General features: G+C 42.4%; 1 long non-coding RNA gene across 1 annotated transcript in view; it reads left to right on the top strand.

Moving 5' to 3' along the window:
- LOC147030089 (uncharacterized) overlaps positions 1-20,125 on the top strand; it is a 41,724-nt gene that overhangs the window by 4,299 nt on the left and 17,300 nt on the right. The window contains exon 2 of the long non-coding RNA XR_015056221.1: positions 6,089-6,223. This is a non-coding gene — a long non-coding RNA (uncharacterized LOC147030089). The remainder of the gene's footprint in view (positions 1-6,088; positions 6,224-20,125) is intronic.

The raw sequence follows: 20,125 nt of genomic DNA, 5'->3' as shown, positions 1-20,125 counted from the left end.
GCTGGGTAGTGCATTTCACAGCAAAGACTCAACCATGAGCACCAAGGATCTTTCAAAAGACCTCTGAAATAAAGTTGCGGAAAGGCACAGATCAGGATATAGGTAGAAAAATATTTCAAAGGCCTTGAATATCCCTTAGAGCACAATCAAAACAATCATTAAGAAGTGGAAGGCATATATAATCACCAACACCCTGCCAAGATCAGGCTATCCTTCCAAACTCGATAACCAAGCAAGGATGGCACTGATCACAGGGGCTACCGCCAATGGCAACATTGAAAGAGCTACATGCCAAAATGGCAAAGACTGGTCACTGTGTGCATGTGACAACAATATCCCAAGCACTCCACAAGTCTGCCCTGTATGGTAGGGTGGCAAGAAGGAAGCTATTACTCAAAATAGCCCACCTTGAGTCCCGTTTGAGGAATGAGAAACACCACTCTGAAGATTTTGAAGCCACGTGGCAAAACGTTTTGTGGTCTGACGAACCCAAGATGGAAATTTTTGGCCTAAATGCCAAATGTTACGTTTGGCGCAAACCCAACACAGCACATCATCAAAAGAGCACCATCCCTACTGTGACGCATGGTGGTGGCAGCATCATGTTATGGGGATATTTCTCATCAGCATGGACTGGGGGCACTTGTCAAGATAGAAGGTAAAATGGATGGAGCAAAATACAGAAAAACCTCGAGGGAAACCTGCTGCCCTCTGCAAGAAAGCTGAAATTGGGACGGAAGTTCACCTTTCAGCGTGACAACGACCTGAAGCACACAACCAAAGCTACACTGGTGTGACTAAGGAACAAAAATATAAATGTCCTTGAGTGGCCCAGTCTCTTTCTCATTTATATTATGATCAGGTGTATCTGGCATTGCCGGGCAACGTCAGGTCCCTCTTCCCACCCCACCCTTTCCCCTGCCTCCTCACATCCCACCCCTTGAGGGACAAATTCCTCGATTCTGGCTGAAATAATGATGCTCTAGATGTTTATCCTCATCGCCATGTCATAAATCTGGGGTGTGTTCAGTTACCAAGTTTCTTGTCGAGCGCTTGCAAAGTGGCTTAAACACTCAAGCAAGCACTCCATTAGAAACTGTTCATAATGAACAGCTGGCTTGGCAACAACTGGCTAGCTACTTGGTAGCAACACACCACTGGACATCTCAACAGCATACATACACTGGACATCTCAACGTACATACAAAACACCGACAAAAGGACTGAAAAAAAATTAAACACTTCAAATATTAATCACGAGTATTTTCGCTGTAATGAAAACTTACCTTGTTTAGACTCACACATCCACCCAAAAACACAAACTCGGCTTTATATATTATATAAGGTGACATTGAGACACCTCACATGAAACTCCTATGTTTGCATGATATTTCCTACTCCAGTTAATCTACTCTTCTTCTTCTTCCCCCTCTCATAGTTATCAGCAAATTTACTTTCTATCCTCCATCCTCTGTCATCATTTTTACCTCTGCCACCGAAGGTGAAGGAGGTTATGTTTTCACACCTTTCTGTCTTTGTTGGGTGGTTGCTAGACTACCGTTATTCTCAGGTTTTCCGTCTGTCTGTATGTATGTAATGGACAGCTCTGGAGGCCAGAAGTCAAACGATTTTGATGAAACTTGACTGGTAGGTTCATACCAGGATCTAGTTGTATGCTTTTGAGCACCGTTGCTATGGACGCCACCGTTGCCTAGCAAAGGGACTTTGAAATTTTTGAAAAAATCCGGAAAATATTTTTATATTTTTTTTTTTCGAAAATCAAAAATCGGCTTCCAGGCTTTTATGCACGCTATAATCACCCTCTTTGTCAAAAAATTTCAGCCCAATCCGTCAAAAATTGTATGACTAGTATGCAATTATATAGCGACCACCCATGTCGCCTACCGCTTGTTGGGTCACCGAAATAGGTGACCCTTATTGTCAGTAATTCATGTGTTTGTTTGGATGTTTGTTCGTTTGTCATCAGCATAATTGGTAGTAAACGTGGGCGGATTTTAACCACACTCGGGTGGTAGGTACATCTTATGACCTCGTGCTTTGTAAAATGTGATGGTTGCTCGGGACGCTTTGGTTCCCTAGCAACAACCTTCAAAACCTTCAAAACCGGTACCGTTCACGCGAAATCAATTCCAAAAGCCATAATCCCACGTAGGGTTATGAAATTTGAGACGAATGATCTACAGGTGATGCTCTATCAAATATATTCCGTTTTTTGTGATGTATGGAATATTTTACCCGCAACGCCCCCTACAATTAGGGTATGTGCGAAAATTGGCAAAAATTGAAGGCCCCCTAGCGACCAGGTGAGTGCATTGATACAAATGAAACTTTGCAGGTTCATGGTAGTCAATGAGTACTACAACTTTTCCTCAGGACATATTGACCGATTTCGCTTAGGTCAGGGGTCAAAGGTCAATTAGTGCAAAAATCGATAATATGCGAGAGCTGGAGGTGCCTTCACGCCAAATGCTACTCCTCCTTGGGTTATGGTCGGATGGTCATGAAAATTCACACTAATCGTCTGGAATACATTGTGCACAAACGATCAAGCCGGATTTTAGATTTGGATCTTTGTTCACCCGCAGCACCCCCTCGAACTTTGGGGATTTCCGATTTCAAACCGCATTTTCGGTATTTTTCATTCAAGTGGATACCGAGTAGTTATCTGTCTGTTTGTGTACAGGATTTCTCAAAAAGTTTTGGACGTATCCGGATGAAATTTAGTGGACAGGTTGGGTGTGTGACAAAGACTAATTGTTAGATTTTAGTGAAGATCTGGATCTGACTACTCAAATTTTTAAAGTGATTCTTCACCATTGAGAGATAGGGCTAAAATCGACATAGTAATGTATTGCATGATATTTCAAAAATGTATTGAGTCTGATATGTTCTCATGGATTACGTGGCAGAGGTATCCATCCATCCATCAGGACCATACTCTGTGCAGAGCATTGGTGCTGCCAAAGCAGTCTCTTGGCTATTGGGCACAATCCTGGACAGGTTGCTACTCTGACGCAGGGCGGAGGTATATGCTCCACCAAGTGCTCTTCTAGTTTCTATCAAATAAAAATTTGATCATGGAACGTTTTGTGGAGAATTAACTTTGTGAGCTCAAAGCAGTGAGGTCACAAACAAACAAACAAAGAATTCGCTTTTACATATATCGAGATGGACAACCTATTTTCTTTTTGCAGCCTCTTCTTCCTCCCTCTTCTTCCTCTTTTCAGGGAGATGGCATCACTTTTTTTTTGTACCATTGAGCAGCTTACAGTGAGATCTATCGGAAAAAAATCATGTGTTGTGTTCTTTCTTAGGTGTTATATTCTTTCCAAATATGTTGTTGTTTTTGCTTTTGTTGTTGTTGAATTGCCAGATGTTGAGAGATTGTGAGGAAGATATTGATGTATGTGCTGCGGAATAAATGGACTTGTGCCCTGCAACCAATCGCATTGTTTCGCGTCTGTTGAGCGACATAACACCATGGCTAACAGAGAAAAGTTATATCAGAACCTCATTCAAGGTTAAGGGAAAGCTCACCCAGAAACATTCAAAAAGTCCTTTAATAGCTCGTTTTAATATATAACAAAAAATGTCGTGATGTAATGGCTCTGGAAACACCCCCCAACCACCTGTAAGTGTAAAATTCAATAATATTTGGACGTACCCCCACCCTACTCCAAACCCCAAGCGTTATCGCAACATAATTTTTGGATGGCCCCTGAGATAAGACATCCTTAAGAAGTTGGAGATACCAATAATATTGTAAGAAATGAAATTTATCTCGTGTGATTGAATATTTCTGCGATAGTGACCAGAAACCATTTGAAAATCGAAAATATTAACGGTTGCTGAGGTTATCAGCTCCATCCACTGCAATTTGTCATCACAGAATTCCCGTTTCTATCAATATAACGCACACTCCAAAAAATTTCTCATTTGAGGTGAGACATCTACGATTAAATGAATCAAATTACGATCAAAAGCAAATCACGATGTCAACTTGGTACTTTTAAACTATACTAGTCGGCCTGTTGGCCGATGGACCAAATTTGCATTGGTCTTCACAGACTTTTTGCTTCCCCACCTGCTCCACAGCTTGAGTATTAGCTTAGCTTTCACCAAAGATCGTAAAGCGGAGCAAGATAGCCCACTCGTGCGAAACAGTGAAGTATCCGATGGATGCCCACGGCGGCCATTTTAGCAGGCAGGCAGAGTGAGCTTGCGCTCGCCAAATACCCGGAAGCTGTTCACAACACATATATTCCAGAAGGTAACAAAGCAATGGCGTCTCGTTCCTCATCTCAGAATCACTGCTCAGCAATAAACTGCTCAAACCGTCAATCCAAACGACCTGATTTGTCTTTCTTCAGATTCCCAAAGAACAGGGAAAGGTATATGAACACTGGAATGTTTAAATACATGGACACCTGTGCATCTAATATTTTGATCTAATACCGACTTAATGTAGTGCAAATAATTGAAAATAATTTATCTTTTCATTAATTGTCAGGAGATGATGCAATATTCAGCATGGGTAACTGTAAGTTTCATTTCCACCTGTAAAATGTGTGAAAAATCATTGCAGGCAAGCGTTTAAAAGTACATTTTCTAATGACACATAACTTTTCTTTTTCTTTTCTAGTGAAGTAAAACCATATGCATGAATGAAGATGCTGGAAAATGCAGACTTGTAAAGGAAAAGAAAGAAATGCTGTACTTGGAATACAAAGGCATTTGTAAATATATTGAAAAGTTATGAAGTTTAAGTAGAAATTCTTCCATACTTATATGAACAGCAATCATTTTGATATTGTAACAGGTTATTGCAGTGTGTGTGTGTGTGTGTGTGTGTGTGTGTGTGTGTGTGTGTGTGTGTGTGTGTGTGTGTGTGTGTGTGTGTGTGTGTGTGTGTGTGTGTGCGCACGCGCGCGTGTAATGGTGTATGGTGTATGGCACTGGGTTTACTGAAAAGAAGGTCATACTTTGAAGCAAAGTAGAACAAAACTATTGTTCAATTTGCTAGTCAATGGCAGAAAGCTATTACTCAGTTTCCACCTCGGTTGACTGCCAGGTGCAAAACTCTTACACCATTATATTTATGTTCATAAATTTGACATACCGTACATGTAAATGTACCATTTAAAACTACAAATAACACTTAAATTACATCTGAATAGCACTTACAATCAGGCGCTTTACAATAAACTAGCCGAAACCCCATCACAGACGGATTCCGAAGTTTGACTATTGCCACTATGTGCGATGCACTCTTACAGGTACGAAGTTTCTTTCAGTCCAGGTCACAGTACCGAGAAAAACGTGACGCGACCGCTAGGAGGAGCACAAAATTGGTCCTCAAGGATTAATATATAGATAATACATCTACATTTAACTATTTTTGCCACGGCTGAATGCATTGGCGTAAATCGCATAAAAAGGAGACATAAAGATGTGTAAGCAAAAATAAAAATAGATGGGGGAGGAGGGACAGTCGGAGGTGAGAAGCAAAAAAAAGGTCTTCACCATCCATTGATGGGGCATTTGGGAGAACATTCAATACCCATTAAAGTGTGTTTGTGTGTTTGTGTGTTTACCCTTGCCTCCCCTCCCCAGATTTCTCCCCATGCCTAAATAGTTACTTCAAAGGATAATTTCTTGGAAGGTGATATTTATTATACAGATTATGTTGCATGACTTATTTTGTTGATATATATATATATATATATATATATATATATATATATATATATATATATATATATATATATATATATATCTCCAGGTAAGAATAATATACTTTCTTCATGTGTCTGGGCTGTGATTTTTATCCTTTCCTCTCTCAATTTGCCTTTTCTTTTTTTTATCTATTAGCTTCTCTTCTTCTCTATTTCTCCATCCTACTTTCTTTCTTTTTTTTCTCTCCCTTTCTTCTATCTCATCTCTTCTTATTTTGTGTAATTTCACTTGTGATAAAAAGAAATTGTCCTGTACATGGCTAATGTATCATCGCCTTACCCTCTTTCCCGCCCTCTCCTGCCTCCTACTCCGCGGTCGAACTACAACCAAGAAAGCAGCTCCCTTGCTTGCTAAAATGGCCGCCGTTCTGCCCCGTTGCGTTCTTCACCGAATTGAACGCGGTTACGCACGAGTGGGCTATCTTGCTCCGCTTTACGATCTTTGGCTTTCACTCAGCCCAGCACTGGTATTATATGTTCATTATTATTTTTGCCATATGATACTACTATTCTTATTATTGTTGTAAATATTATTAGTGTTAAATAATATATGCTTTGTTGCAATGTTATCATTGTTTTTGTGATATATTTTGTAATTAGAATGCCATGGGAGAAGGACGTATTAAGCTGCATTATATACCTTAACATGGTGTGCATTTAAAACATGGTAATTCTCACAGATTTTTTGTGGTATAGTCAAATCTTAAAGGGTCTACAGGATCAACAGTCTTTGGGGACTTTGGGACTTTTGGGTCCTTAGGGACTCTTGGGACTTTTGGGTCCTCAAACTTTTTGGGACTTTTGGGTCCTCGGGGACTTTTTCAAACTTTTGGGACTTTTGGGTCCTCGGGGCTCCTGGGTCTTGGGGGGTCTTAAAAGGTCTTCAAAGTTTGAAGGGGTCTCATTAGTCTCAAGGGTCAAAAGGTACATTACAATAGTGCGTAATTAATGAATATACATACGTTATTAATAGACAAAAAGTATGCCTCACACATGGAGGCACACACACACACACACACACACACACACACACACACACACACACACACACGCATGCACACCCCATCCATTTATCATAAATGATGTATGTATTGTTACGAATTTCGGTCCGCCCGGTGTGCGATCGGCCACGTAACTCGAATCGCGACCGCATCGCCCACCAGAACGGACAATTCAGTCGTGACCTTCCTTGGAACTACCGCCAGGAGCTAGTCGCAGATGGGTCTTTCGACCACACCACAATCGTACCAATCGGCCACCCATGCAGGATAGGGTTGTTTGCCAAACTCGACCTACCTAAGTACCTACACGAGTAGTTAACCGGGCGATCGTACCTCGCCGCTGGACGGCCTTGGACACGAACCATTTAAGCGGTCCGTTCCGTGCTTCAGTGATAACCGAGCGGTATTATCGCCGGTCCCGATGGACGTGATTATTTACCGGGTGCTTACACCCTTCTACCAATTCCTTCCGTGATGCAAGATGGAACTTTCAAACAAGGGAAAGGACGCAAACAAACGGGGAACAGTTCAACAAGCACATTTATTGCACACTCGGACAAGCACGTATTTTACAGCCATACAGAAAATCATGCACGTATAACAGTGAAAGCAATGAAAGCAAGCAAAGGCAGAGTTACAACCGAATATTTATTCACACAATTACTTGAACAGTTTTACTTACAAGACGGCGCCACCACATGCACTTACACAAAAGCCAAGAAAAGCCACCCTCCAGGACAAGGGTGGCAGACAGGTCCGTGGACCAGATGTACGTGGAACCTGGATGAGCGGCCAGGTCCACGAGACCGAAGGGTCTTACCCGCGCCCTCGTGGCGCGATGGCGGGCAAGCCGCGATGTCAGCGTAGCTGCGCCTGGCTTCGTGCCCCTGGCGTGGCCGGTGAGCTCTCTCCGGCGTTCTCCGCGCAGGCATGTGTTTCACCGTCGGCACCACGGTTGGGGAGGGGAACGGACGGGGTTACCGGCGCTTTCTTAGCGTGGAGCTCGGTAAGGGAGAGGGGAATTGCTGACGCTCCGTCCAATGAGTTGACGCTCTGGACCGCACTGGCTCTGGCGAACTCCTCCTGGCTGTGGCCTCCACAACGCCCCTTCTCCGGCAGCGGTCCCCACTCAGCCCTTTGGTTCGCCTCTGAGCCCTCCTCCACGTCCCTGCTCCACTCAGCAACTCGCCCTCCTCTCCCCTCAACTTCGACCTGAGCTCCGAGCTCCTTCCTCTCCGTCGATCGGCCCCCGCCTGCCTTTCCCCGTCTGCTTCGAGCTCCGTCTCCCGACTCTGCCCCACTGACACTGCCACTGCCACTCCTCGAGCTGCGTTGTGCTCGCGCTTATATAGGCCGGGGGAGGAGTGCATATGTAAATTTGTGGATCACAGCGGCTTTGGTGGCGGGGCTACGCCACCTGATGCTCAGCCATTTGATGGATGAAAAGTGGGCGTGAATGATTCCTGATCCGATTTCTTCTTCGAAAGGATCACATTCACAACCAATGGCACGACGTTAGGTAGAAAGGCGAAGGTGGTGGGAGTTTGCTGTGGTGGTTTGGGAAGGGTGTTGGTGGTGGCGATTTGGTTGCTGGCAGGCGTCGTTTGAGAATGGCGGTGAAGCGATGTTTGCGGGGTGGAGTTGTGGAGGTAAAGAGGTGAAGGTGGTGGTGTTTGAGTTGTAGTTGTTTGGGAATGATGTTGGTGGTGGCAATTTGGTTGTTGGGGGATGATTGGTCCAAAATGATGTTAGAGAAAAGAAAAACGGCTATCTCAAAGGATCGCAGCCCTGTGAACATGGAAATTCCCTCTAAACAACGGTGGGGAAATCTAACTACACACATACTTATCATCATAACTGATCTAAGGTCCTTTATGGTGGTCTGCGAATTTCCACAGCCGTAACAGTATATTTAGAGGTGTATATTTGGTGAAGTTAGCTAAGATGGTCACTTTTTTTTCCATAAACTGTTTTTTCACCCTCGAGAGTTATGTCATTAGGTGAGCAGTAAATTTACCTTTAAATCGATGTATAGGTTGTATTTGTATTATGTTCAGTTTTTGGATAATTAGCGCATTTGAGAGGTCACGTTACTCCTACTTTGCCAATTTAACCGATTCTGGTAATTCTGTAATCAACAGGGTGTTTTTTTTTACATTTGATATCATATTTGACAATCGGAGATCATCACCTCACCAAATATATCAGTATCCGGGTTGAAATCCAAAAGAAAATGGGCTTTTTATGAAGCATTGAATATATGGATTTTCCCTTCATGTGTTTGGCGACAGGTTGCAGCTCGTGTGTTAAATATTTATTAATTGTGAGAAAATGACTTTAAAAAGCCCTTTATAGGTGCACTGTGGTAAACAATGTGATCCTAGAAAGTTTTGTGGCGATTAACCTTTAGAGCTCAGAGGAGTAGGGTCACAAACAAACAAACAAACAAACAAACAAGCCGGTAGGCGACATGGCTGCTCCCTCTCGATGGAATGCTGGCCGACGCGACTAGCCGATATTCATGTACATGCTATTAATCAATTTAACACAATAAATATGATTATCACAGCCCTCTTAGTTTGCGCCCAGAAACCCGCCTTGTGAAATTTCAGGCTTGTTTCCAAAGAGACTCTAACAAATGTCAGCCCTGGTAATTCCATCTCTCTATTCGCTAAATATTTTATTTTTTTATATGATGCTGCAAGACATTCTCCTTGGGCACAAAAAAACAGGTCCCTCGGAGGTCCATTTTCGGAGGTATTGATTTTTTTTTTTGTACAGTCCACAATAAGTGTACGATGTACGATTAAGTATTTTAGCTGTTGCTAAGCAACGGAGGTGTGCATAGCAACCATTCATTTTTGTGTACATGCTAGCCACATTGTACACATTTCACCCAAGTTTCATCAAAATCAGACTCTTTCTCTTAGAGATATTCGCAATTAACCGTTTCTGAAATGTTCGACATGTACTCGCCCAAATTTCATTGGAATCGGTTGAGTGGTTTAGCCCCTAGGCTTGACCAAAGTTTCGCGGACAGACAGACAGATGGAAATGTCCAGAATAAGGGTGCTCTAAGAGCAGCCAACAAACAAACAAACGTTTCGCTTTTAAATATACTCGTATAAAGTTATATATTTCTTTTATTTCTATTTACTAATATTTATTCATTTGATGTGATGATATTGATTTGTAAGTAATAAACAAGGAACTGAACATGGTTTTTAATTATAATAATTTTTTGAGGTATTAAAGTTTAAAAAAAAAACAATACCCAACCTCACTGATACCACCCCTAAAAATTCCAGAATACCTCTATGGTCATCGCATCATCTGTGTGACGTCATCACAAATACGATTGTCTCAGCATGCCAATAATAATTGCCACAAAACTCGCTGCAAACTCGTCAGAAAGTGAATTTGACAAATAATTTTCTGATCTATAATCCTCAGATTACGATGATCATCAAAATCATGATGTAGAAGGTGCTGTGTCTGACCGTACTTGTATGAACCTGAGGTGGAAAGTGGGGATGATATCGTGTGCATGAAATACCAGGACATCACAAAAATGGCGACAACATCGAAGAAATACTCGGCAATTACAACTGGTAAGTGGTAAATCATAAACCTAGAACATGGTAAATGTGGAGTTTAGTTGTATTTTGATGTAACACTTTTCCTTAATTCTTGTCGTCACTGGAGCAGAACTCGGTGGAGCACATAACTTCACCAAGCTGAAGAGTTTATGTTTTGTATCCCACTGATAGGCCGGATCTGCATCCTGACCTGAACCAAAATCAAATCGGCTTTTTCTTGTCATCTACCCGACTCATCCACCAAGTTTTGTCACAACTCGTCCAAAACTTTTTGAAATATTGTGCTACATATCGTTTTGGCCCCATTAGACCATGTGGAAGTACTCGCTATTACGTTCAGAAAATGATTTTCGTTGTGCAGATCACCAATCTGAATGAAATTTGGCATGCTTAAAGAATTTTAGACGCTGAGTCCAAATCCACTTGTTTCCACGTCGAGGATGTGACACAATTGGTCATTTTTGGCAATTAAAGATACACCGAACATTAAAGCACGATTTTGACACAGAAATGAAGAATCAAGGATAGACTGATATGTACGTCAAAGAAAACTCTTGTGAGGTCTTAAAATGATAAAATATGTTCATACAGAGCCCTATTCACTGTTATTAAAGATGTTTATAATTAAAGGTTGTAAACCGAAGCAGTTACATATTTTTACCGGCCGAAAACGTCTGGACCGACCAGACAGGCCTTCGAGTTGACCAAGGCAACTTTTTGCTTAAAAGGCAGCCACACTGGCTATTAAAGGTAGTTACATTGACTATTAAAGGCAGTTACAGTGCCTATTAAAGACAGTTACATTGGCTATTACGGATTAAATCAAAGACAAAGAGACTGCGCGACTCAGCCTGATGAAAAGTAGAACCGCCACAAAAAGATTACTGTCTTAGAACTCCAGTATTTCTTGCTCTGAAGCGGTTGCTGAACTAGGCTCTTGACTGCTGTTATTACAAAACTCAAGTCCACTATTACATGCTAACCAACCTGAATACTACTGTGTAGTAGATTACCACAACAGAAGCAGTGTGACACCCGCATTCACAGTTCATCATCGGAATCATCGTCAGTTCTGCTTTCATCATCCATAAGTTCCATTTCTGCATGGGTCTGTTCAACGTTGGCGCAGTTTTGACACCCACAGCACTCTGCGCAGGACAGTCCTTTTGACCGGCAAGAACACTGGTTGGTCTCGCATTTCGTCTTCTTGCAATTACATTTCGTCGCCTCTAACAGTTCCTTCAGCGCTGGTGGTTTGCTCAGCCAGTGAACAATCAGTGCTCCGTTGCATTCCATCCATCCATGAAATGTAGGAGAAGGGGCTTCTATAAACCTCTCAGTCGCGCGGTGGTGGATCGCAGACTGATAGTTCACTCTTTTGCAATGCAGCATCAGAGCGTCGCTTGTAGGCGGCAACTTCTGTTCTCCCAGCGACTGGCTGCAGAATAGCTTGTAGCGAGCCTCATCCACACTCTTCATGGTCGGCTGTTTGTACATGGCGCAGACGAATTGTTCCAGGTCGTGAATGATATTCTGATCTCGCGTGAATTCTCGACCAATGCTCCCGAAACAGGTGATGAGATGGGGACTCTTCATCATCGAGTCGAATGGCCTTGTTTTGCCCTTCCCATGGAATGCACTGGTGGTATCACTCCCCGTGAAATTGTGCAAACCTATCAACGCATCGCAGACAGAACTTTCCAGGGCATTACTCAGCTTCCTAATGTCAACGACGATAATGTCCTTGGGACTTCCTGTGACCAGATGGAAATTTCGTGCTCGAATCGACTTCGAGTGAGCCAATGCCAACACAAACACATCGGTGTCAAAACTCTCTATGCGCACCGACTCTTCATTCTGTCCCGCATGAGCGGCATGGAGCAGGAACTTCGTGTCGGCTTCGTCATGGTCACATTCAAGTTCAGGTACTGACGACACGACACAGCCATGACACCATTCGACGCCTCGATTTTCACATTTGTCGGCATGACTGACGTACAACAGCATGTCACCCAGTTTTGATGGAGAGATGTTTCTCGTCCACGATTCGACGATGAACTCTATCAACGCCTCCTTGTTGGCTCCACTCAGGAGATAATTGGCCCACTGTTTTGGAAGGGCTTGATCACATCCGTAGATGGTTCGGACCTGAAGATCGCCCGCCCTGCCCACTCGTCTGGCGTGCTCCAGGCACTTGATGCTGATACTTGGGTAAGTATCAAACACCATGTCCAGTCTCGAAGATTGGTTATGTCGTGCTTTGGCCACTACGATGTTCAGCACCATCTCTTCCAGTTTGCCGAAAGTGTTATGCAGTGAACCAGCCTTTATCGCCTGAATAACGGCCATTCCATCCACAATTGTTGCACCTTGGATAGGCCGAGCGTCCACACAGTAATCGGGCCACAGTTTCAGTATATGGTTGCGGAGTTTGGCTTTGTCCGTCATAGCAATCGAACCATCACCAGTTGCCAGTGGGAAAGATATGTTCGCCAGTGGGTATGCGAGCAGATCGTGGAGTGTTGCATTGCTTTTCTCTCCAATTAACAGCAGTCATGTGAAAAGACAACGTTCATTCGCAATTTCAACCTTCGGTGTCTGCTGGTGGGGAGTCGCCGACTTTCCTCGCGCCTTCGAGAAAGTTGCCAATTTGGCCTTCGAAATCGGACTGAAGAATGGGACCTCACCCAAGAGAAGCCGATCATGCATGAATTGCACGACAGCATTCTCTCCCTTGACATACACGTTCATCAAGTCCGCGGAAGTGGCTGGCGGTGCGATGACACCTGAAATAATATTGACGAGTTCAAGGTGAACACCGGAGAAAGGGTTAATCATTTGAAGTACTGTGTCCATCACTTGTACCACCACTGCTTCGTTCTTCTTCGAGCTCGACACATCCAAATCCTTTCTCGTTCGGGGCTCGTCGTGGATACCCGCCATGGACTCACATTTTCTTGCGATTTCCGCACGTGCTGGTTGGGACAGGATCCACTTCTTCACAGCTGTGCTTTTCTGAGTGTAACCAATGATGCCTCCACTGGTCTTGCTGTCCCTATTTAAAGTCTGCTCTATGATCTGATCACACGCAACACGACTAAATCCATAACGAGTATGCTGTTGGGCAGTGCATTTGCCGTCCATGAACGCTTGATAGGTGTCTGGGTGGGAGTGCTCTTGCCCGGCCATTTCCAGCCAGTAAACAGGTAAGTACCTTGCATAGTTTAGGTGATCGTACGCAAAGTAGCAGGGCATTGACGCTCTCGTGATCACAAGGTGTTTCGGCCAATTCGAAGTACGAGTTGCCCGTATAAGCTCTCGTGCTAGCTCCACCATTTCCAAGTAGGGCCATGTAATGTCCACACTTTGGTGTTTGTTCAGGTCATCCCTCAACATGAGTGCTCCCGAGTATAGAACATGTAAACTGAGGTCTGAGTCACCCTGCTTGTGGACCCTGGCTGGCTTCATCCTCTGTAGTTGACTCTGTTTCTGTTTTAGAGCTACTGTTATGTCTACAACAGCAGCCTGAGCAATGGAACCAATATCAATGTCCTTCATGTACACCACTTTGCTCTCAGACACTTTGGTGGACGATAGAAAATCATGTCTGGGTACCGTTCCTGCAGTCTTTTCTTCAGTCTTGTTGCCTGGTAGTTGGCCTTATCCTGACCTTCGCATACTCTGAGTAGGTCATTGAACATCTCGCATAACTTCTTCATATGTATAGATTGCTTTCCATCAATGAGTCTTACCTGGATTACTTTATCACAGAAAATGTCAAATGTTGAGTCATAGTTCACTTTCTGAGTTTGGAGTTTACCTTCACTCTGTCTGTGGTATATGTCATTCACACACTCATAATAACATGTGCAGTTTTCAGGAAACAAGTAGGAATTTCAATGGTGTGTTCTCATGAATGTACAGGGTGAATTTCGTTTAGATGGGTGATCTGCACAACGAAACTGAACGAACCGACCCACCTCCACATGACCGACATCTCTCAATGGTGAAGAATTACACGTATTCAATAATATTAATGATAAAAGCAAACCCTTTATTTATGTTCCATCATTGCTTTTCCCACAGACACTTAATCTCATTTCCTAATGAAAGCAATCAAACATATTTCAAAACTATTACATCACTCCAAGCGATTAGTCCAATGACATCATTCCAGGGAATCTGACTGATGCTTAGTTTTATTGATGGTACACTGTACCACCTTTACTTTTTAAACTATAGTTTGCAGTAACTGAAAAAAAACAAACAATGGGATCAATAACATCCTGGGATTAAGGTATGAAATCGGAGCATGCGTCTACAAATAACAGGCATTAAATTGTGAAAGTTGTTTGTTTTTATCAAACTGCACCATGGTCATGGAGATTAAACATAATTTCAACATTTCGTAGTTTTCTCCATTTTTATAGATTATCTATCAGCATGTGGCTCGTTTTCCTGACTCTGATCCTGCTCACCAGATTCTCTAGGCGAGGAAGTCTCGTGAGTGGAGGAGGCCAAAGGGCCGACTACGTGCCTCATGGTTGCAGCAGGTTGTTCGGCATCTCAAGGAGATGGGGATGGGCCAGGCACCTGCCTGGGGGATGACTGGCGGAAAATGGACACAGCAACGCGCTGCTCTAGCGCATGCTCCCATAACTGACCTCTGACCTATCAGCATGGGACATAGAAGCTACACCTATATTACTATTAGCCCTGCTTACGGCTGTATGTATGTCTGATACATAACGTAGGAAGTTACTGAATTATTACTAAAGGGGTGGCGATCATGGCTGATGCTAAATTGAAATTCTGGGTAAAGAAAACAAGTTCGAATTGCAAACATATCCCGTGGGAGTTCATTTGTTCAACACTCAGGTGAGCGATAGCACGGACGTCAGATAGTTTCGAAATTTGGTAAGGTTTTCATCACATCAGAAAAAGAAACCAGAGCACCCCACAAGAGTGAGGATAGTTTAATATCATAATTTGCGACTTAAGATGCCCAACGCATTTAATTTTTTTTTAATAACAATTTGAAGAAAATGGGCCGAGAGGGACATTTGTTGGCCCAAAGGGCCATAATCTCACGTTGGGCTCAGTTAATGCCTGCAGGGTGACCTCAAGAAGATACCTGTCAAATTTGGTCCGGTTTCTTTCACGAATAACCGAGAAATAGCAATTTTAAGAAAATGGGCCAAAATGGGCCATTCCTCGGCCCGAAGGGCTGCAATCACACTTTAGGCTTAGTTAATACCTGCGCATACGTGACTAGTATATGCCTGTCGATTTTCATCGAATTTTGTTCACGAATAATGGAGAAATAGACATTCAAATGAACTGTACACAAGAAAAGAGAGAACGCGAGCGGCGCTTAGACCCCATGGGGTAGAAGACCCCACGGGATAAAAACAAGGACAAATGTGTTCAAGAGCCGCGTCATAAAGGTTTTGTCTTCACCAGAACAACAAGAAGAAGAAAAACAATGCGAAGCTCTCTTAGAGCCAGCGTTCGCAACGCGACGCGGCTAAAAAACGTTACTTACCCTCAGTTTCTCGTACTTTTCCGCAACTGTTCTGTCCATTTTTTTTATTTTCCATTCGATGAGAATCATCTCTAATCTTCGTGGGGATCGCGTTGACTTTCAGTCGCTTCGATTTATTCGTCCCAAACTGGGAATACAGGCCTGTGTCGTACAAATTATCTTCAAAATGGGCGCTGTAAATGACGCTTGAAGCAGTTAGGACACGCCACTTTCCTCTGGTAAATTTTACCTTGGCTGTCCAAATTTTCCTTACAGCTGGATATTTTGGGATAAACGTGCATACTCACACAATCTTTGGTTGTATTGCTACAGCCAGCAACTATGCATCTCGCTGGCATTCTCAGTACTTTTTCAGAGTTCAAGTTTTTCCGAGCGTATGTCGGCCGCACGTAAACACAAGTCCAGTAGCAAAAGTGTTCTGCAGATGATGTAGCAGATCACGTGATGCACAACGTAATCACATCACCCATTTTTTGAGGGGACGGGGCCAATCGAGAGTATAAAGTCAACAAAAAACACTAAAATCTTCGTTTCAAGATACTTATACATCTGATTCTGTGGACCTTTAATGATTTCAGGTTATCACAGTTAATATATTATAGTACATCATTCTTCTGTCCCTGGCGGTAGTGCTTCCAGTCCATGTATTCTCATTAACACAATGGTGTATGAGCCCTGTTCTACGTGAAATTGCTCCTGCATGAATCTCTCAGGTCGCTGTCCTTCGCGCAAACTGGGGTATTACTGTATTTGTGTTATGCACAAAATTGCTAATTTCTGTGTCTGCACACCCTTCTATAATACGACTGATCATCGGGAGCAACTAAATTATTTTTTAGCGGCGCCTGATCATTTTTCACTCCAGGGTCACATTCTGCCACCTCAGGTGATGGGGTATACTTGAACACATCTTAATCTGCATTTTAAGTTTGAGAGTCGTTCCTCAAAAGAGACGTTTTCAGGAAATGAACTCGCTTTCGTGGACATGCACTACGGCATATTAGTAGTCGACAACAGCCAAGTTTCTGTGCAATGCAAACAGATTCTGCGAAGTCTGCTGCTCAGGGCTTTTACCAGCTGCTAATTAAGGCGCCATATGCCCTTCAGCAGGGTATAGCAGCAAACGGCTCTGGCAAGCTGATACCAGGTCTCACTCGTGTTCCTAACAAGCTTCGTTGATCCCACTATCTTCTAGTCCTCAACAAAAACGACGAAGCTCCATTATGTTTTGAGTTTTCATCTCCACTTTATGAAAAAAAAATTACATTTATAGTTGAATTGTCTCTTATAATTGTGCCATTGATGATGTAAAATCAGTGAACAGACACTATGTAATAATTACTATCCAGTATACAGCTTGGCCAATGAAATGGTGAGACAATTCGCAATAATATTTTGTTTGAAATGAAAACATCATTTGATGGGCCACCCTGTATTTATATAACACGAGTTGCCTGCAAAAATGGATGTCATATATATATATATATATATATATATATATATATATATATATATATATATATATATATATATATATATATATATATATATATATATAGATAAAATAAGTGATGGAGATGTTTATATGGGAATAACAAATAGCATTTCTAGAACAAAGCCAGTGCAATTATGTTGTTGTACAACAATAACAATCCATTGATATTTTATGTGCTGACCGAGAGATTGCAGAAATAGCAAGGCTTGAAGGTCTTGCAAGCGGGAGAACAGCTCCCCCAGCCGTTGCTCTTTTGAAAGTCTTTGCAGCGTTTGTGGAAATTGTTTTACGTCTCTGCACACGGTATAGGTTTATCGTGTTAAGTGTATCCGTTCACAATATAATAATTATAAAAAAATATTTAAAATATTTACTCCGTTTCAAGTATCGCTCCCACCACCAAATTTAGTTTTGACCGACAGTAGAAATGGACAAGTTATGCAAGGTAGACTTTGGTGTACATTAAATACTCTTCCTTAATGAACTCGGATTCCTTTTGTTCTGGGTGGCTCTTGAAAAAGTGCAATGAGCGATGGTTCATTGAGGTTTTGACTCCCGCAACATTTTTATCTTTTTTGTTTGAACCAATCTTGTGTTTGGCTTGTGCATGGACATTACCATGCCAGAACCTAGTCAGGACTTCATTACCAACAATAAGTTTATGTCTCTTCTTTGAGCTCATCATAATCATCATTTATCATGCCCTATGAAGAGCGTTGGTGCTGTCGAAGCGGTTATGTGGTGGCACTCCTTGTCGGTTTTCCACTCCGACTCAGGAGGTCAAGGCAGGAATTTGTTATTTATAATTCAGTCAAAAACACAACATATTGAAGAGCTGCAATACATGTATAAGACATATTTCAAAAATCCAGAATCATTGCTTTTCTCCACTCATTTGTTTCTCTTTTTTCCACCCGTGCAATCAACTTCGTCAAACTCTTAAATGTCATTCTTCCCTCCAGATCTTCAATAGAGCTGTTTACCATCATCTCAAATCATCTCAAAACCAAAACCATTATCATTTCTACCCCCATAACCTTCATCCTCCCCGCAATGCCTCTCTCCAAATTTCTAGTTTTTCCTTCCTGAGAGTTTCTTTCTCTATCCATCTTCTCCACCCCATGCATCTTCACCTACCCCTCTTTCCTCCCCACATCCCTGATGTGTCCAAGTCTCCCTCTATTTTGTCTTTCAACCCTGCTGTTGGGGGTTTCTCCCCTCTCTCTGTTGTTGCTTTTGTTTGGTTGTGTCCTGATCCATTCAGTGGCCTCACTCATCCACGAGCCTCAACTTTGCATCCCAAAAATTAAAATTAACATAAAACAGGACAGAGACATATGCATTGATTACCTCCCCCACCGAAGGTGGACGGAGGTTATGTTTTCACCCCTTTCTGTATGTTTATCAACCGTTTGTTTGTCTGTGAGTAGGAAATCTCAAAGTTGTGGATGTTTTTGGATGAAACGTGGTGGACAGGTTGAGTGTGTGACAAGGAAGAAGTGATTCGATTTTGGCAAAGATCTCAAGCCGGTGAGATATTTTTAAAAGTAATTTATCAACATTGAGAGATGGGGGAAAACACGATATATATAACATGATATTTCAAAAAGTTGTGGATGTGTTTGTGAGGTGAGAAGAACAAGCTGATTAGATTTTGGTTCAGGTCCGAATCCGGATCCGGCCTATCAGAGGTTTCACAAAACCTAAAGCATTCAGCTTTGTGGAGGTATGTGCTCTACCGAGTTCTGTTGTCGTTACTACAAGAATTAAGAAGTATTACATAAAGAGGGAGACTTGGAAAAATACAAAACAAAGTAAACTGTTCAGCCTGGCAGAGGAGTGCCGTTCTAGTTACCTCCGTCACTGAAGGTGAGCAGAAGTCATGTTTTAACCCTTGTCTGTTTGTCTGTGAAGAGGATATCTCAAAATGTTGTGGATGGATTTGGTCGAAACTTGCTCGATAGGTCGGGTATGTGGCAAGGGACAATTGATTCGATTTTGTTGGTGAAGATCTGGATCTGGATCCAGATATGATAATTTTTAAATTTTTTAAGTGATTCTTCACCATTGAGAAATGGGGCCAAAAACGATATGTAGCACGATATTTCAAAAAGTTGTGGATAGGTTTGGACGAAACAAGGTGGATACCATCAATGAGATGGTTAGGTGACAAGAACAAATGGTTTTGATTTTGGTTAAGGTCTGGACCCAGATCTGGCCTGTCAGTGGCCTTTCATCAGATACAAAACTGGCCTATCAGATTAAACTGTTCAGTCTTGTGGAGGTGTGTGCTCTACCTAGTGCTGTTCTCATTAATCTCACCCAAAAAGTTGGTGTCTGCATCAATATGTTTTTGCTTTAAAAGTGGATTTCTCTGCAGCTGCTTGTCCAATCGCTGTGAAACTTTAAAAATAGGAGGGATTTTCCCACATAGAATATACAATCTATCTATAATTCCAGCGATAATTCTATCTATAATGTGTGTGTGTGTGTGTGTGTGTGTGTGTGTGTGTGTGTGTGTGTGTGTGTGTGTGTGTGTGTGTGTGTGTGTGTGTGTGTGTGTGTGTGTGTGTGTGTGTGTGTGTGTGTGACCGCTGTTTCTCGACAACCTCTGATCCGATCTAATTGAAACTTGCCAGGTATATTGCTGGGGACCTGAGGATGTGCCTTTTCAAGGTTTGATATTAATCAGACAAGTGGTTCCCAAGTTATGGCCATTTATTTACCAA

The sequence above is a fragment of the Eptatretus burgeri genome, chromosome 3, assembly GCF_056783735.1.
Source record: "Eptatretus burgeri isolate ZD-2024b chromosome 3, Ebu_testis_v1, whole genome shotgun sequence".
NCBI lineage: Eukaryota > Metazoa > Chordata > Myxini > Myxiniformes > Myxinidae > Eptatretus > Eptatretus burgeri.
The sequence above is the reverse complement of the archived record's forward strand: the minus strand, read 5'-3'. Positions and strand labels throughout refer to the sequence as shown.